Here is a 3,354-nt window from a genome sequence, read left to right as displayed (position 1 = left end):
TCTCTGAAGAAATCAGGGCACTTCCCCCTAAGTGTCAGCCAGAAAGCGACAGCAGCAGCTCTTCCAGAATCGTTGACCACTTTGCCCTGTGAGCTGTAATACCCTCAGCCTCCCCCCACACCATGCCCTGATTCTGTGCCCTATGATCTACAAAGGCAGGGAGGGGACCTAAGCATCCTGACTGAAAATATGCCCTAGACCCACAAGTTCAAAGCCCAGCTTGATCAGCTCAGCCCTTCATCTTCCAGAGCCACATACACTTAATTTAATGTTTTGTCCATTCACCATGTGATCTTCTGGCCAAACCTTTCAAAACTAAAGTTCTCAGAGGGCCTCAAAGATCACACAGGGCAAAAGATCTGAGTGAAACAGGTAATGTTACAGCTGTGGTTTGCCTAAAGGTTTCCTGTTCCCTTACAGTGCAGAGCTCCACCCCAGCATGGAAAAGGTTCCTCTGTGTGCACTTTTGAAAAGTCAGAAGCATTTCAAACCAGCCTGTTACCTGATTATTTCCTGCTCCACTAACATTCAGTGCCCAGATTGTAAAATCACATCATGGATGAGTCAACAACTTCTGACAGAGAACGTTTGACAGCAGCAGTTTTAATCTGCAAGTGCCCTCTTTGTTCGGTGCCCGAACGTCGTCATATTTCTGTGCTCTTCCAGTTCAGTCTCTATCACACGTATGGCTAAAAGCAGGAATTTCTAAACCAGATCAATCTCAACTGGTACTTTCTAATTCCCAGTCACACCCTCCGCACAGAAACGGGGGGATCTGTCTATAGCCCTCGTTAGTGTGGTCTCTGAGCACCTCACCATTTTCAGTGTAGTTCTGCTGATCCTTCCTCCAGGATAGGACTGGGGCAAACCCAGGGCCAGTTGAGATGCCAGAAGGGGCCTGAGAGAGGGTTGAAGGAAGAGGAAGATCTGCAGTTTGGGAAACTACAAGGAAAGAGTAAAGAAAATGCTGAATCTAACGTTCACAAAGGAAAAATTGCTCTCTGAAGTCACAGGCTGGATCCTTCTGTCCGGCTCTTCAGACCAACAAACATCTCTGTCTAAACTAGCGTCTGCCCAAGAGCCACATCCAGACACAGGGGACATGGGCCTCAAACGCCCCCCCAGATCATTTCCAGGAGTTTGACTTTCCAGCCCCACTTCCATTACCTAGTTTTTGCACATACTTGTGGTATTTTCCGTTTACTTCGCTTGTTCCATGATTGCTGACACTTGGGATTTTATCGTGAGTCTCAAGACACTTGGTGATTTTCTTAAAGCCCCAGCTCCCCGAGTCACATGATTAACGGAGCATCTCGGCTCACACTTAAATGAGAAGTACGTTTCTAGCCCTTGTGGTTGTGGAGAAAACCTTGATAATATGGCCACTAAAGGGTGAAAAACCAGAAGACCAGCACTGGTTATTTTTTAAAAGCTTGTTTTTTAAGACAATCTCCTGATTTTGGGGGCCTAACTCACAGTTTTTGAACACTGGGGATTGGTTAGCCTCACTTTTTCTAATGCATCAGATAGAGAGGAGACTGAGCTGAAAGTTCAGGTGAGAACAGCATAGCCTTCAGAAGAGTTCAGAGCCGGATCCAAACTTCACTGCTCTACTTATCATGGGTGGACGCAAACTCCAGCATCTAACATTTTGAGTGTTCGGATAAGGCTGGCTCCTGATTCGACTAGCTCAGACCCATCTCTAACATCAAACTAATCTAGCAGAAGCAGCCCTCTCCCCTTTTCTGGAGGCATATTTATACAAGCCCATGGCTTCTGGGCAGGATGACCTGGGGGTCAGCAAAAGTTAGAGAGACAGCCAGAGAGGCCACTTTTGCGGCTACACAATGCCATAGGACAGCTCTTGCAGGACCATTTGTTGTAACTGTCCATATGGTTATTAGAGAGACAAGGTGTATGAGCATAAGATTGTTTAGCGTAAGTAGTTAGCACATATTGTAAGGGAACATTCAAGATGAAGTGGTCTGTTAACACCTCGGCAGCCATAGGACTAAAAGAGAGGGTTAGTGGGTTACAGATTGTTGTAACAAACCATCCATCCAGTCTCTGTTCAGTCTATGATTTTTAGTGTCTAGCAGAGTAATGAATTTAAGTTCTGCTAGACACTAAAAATCCGGTCCACTTTGCATTTTGCTGTGAGGCTGGAAGTACCTTTCCCAGACCTGAAGAAGAGCGCTGTGTAACTCAAAAGCTTGTCTCTCTCACCAACAGAAGTGGGTTCAATAAAAGATATTACTTCATCCACCTTGTCTCTCTCATACCCTGGGACTAACACAGCTACAACTACGCCTCACATACATTATCATTAACAGGATTGAGCTGGCAGGATTCAGGCTCACTGGAGGCTAAGGCCTTGGCTACACTGGCGCTGTACAGCACTGCAACTTGCTGCGCTCAGGGGTGTGAAAACGCCCCCTCCCCCGAGCGCAGCAAGTGCAGCAAGTGCAGCGCTGTAAAGCGCTAGTGTAATCAGCGCCTGCAGCGCTGCATGCTCGCTTGCAGCGCTGCAAGCTACTCCCCTCGGAGAGGTGGAGTACTTACAGCGCTGCGAGAGAGCTCTCGCAGCGCTGGCGGCGCAACTACATTCGCGCTTCACAACGCTGCCGCGGCAGTGCTGTGAATTGCCAAGTGTAGCCAAGGCCTAACACTGGGGGAGCCAGCACACCTCATAGCATGACCCAAACAACTGGAGAAGTTACTGATGAGCTTAGCTGCAGGGTGTTCAGCATGGTGCGGGGGGTGGGGGGAGATCAATATCAAACGTGACTGAAGACGGGCTGTATGGGGACTGATCCTTGGCATTCTGACCAGAACACGACTTTGGATGACCAGGGCTGACACAAGGAGCATGGCTTGTGCTGCTTTCTGGATGGAGCTGATTGTTAATTTCATTTCTCACTATAATGCAGAGAAAAGAGAAAACCCCAGAGCAGGAGGCAAGTCCCTCGGTAGCCACCAAGACACCACATTATGCTCTCAACCGTGAAACAATGAGCCTCTGAAAATTGAAGTATTTGTCCTAACCACATCCTTTTACCCGCCCCTCCCCCAGCCTACACTGCAAGGCCCGTGCAAGGATGTTATAGAACTGAGCACCTAGATAAGGAAGGCACAGAAGATGTCACCTTCTGGGCAATTCCCTCCCTGCCTGTATAGCCCTGACTAGCATCTGAGCATCAACAGAGACCTTGTAAAATCATTACCGGCAGAGATGGGGTGTATAAAATCCTCCCCAGTAGGACGATGCAGGAAATAAATGAGGAAGTGGTTTTGTCATCTCTAGGGTGGCTGCTGCAGACTGTTGCAGAACAGAGATGAATGAGAACAAGATGG

Source organism: Chrysemys picta, chromosome 7 (assembly GCF_011386835.1).
Source record: "Chrysemys picta bellii isolate R12L10 chromosome 7, ASM1138683v2, whole genome shotgun sequence".
In the NCBI taxonomy this organism is placed as follows: Eukaryota; Metazoa; Chordata; order Testudines; family Emydidae; genus Chrysemys; species Chrysemys picta.
The sequence above is the reverse complement of the archived record's forward strand: the minus strand, read 5'-3'. Positions refer to the sequence as shown.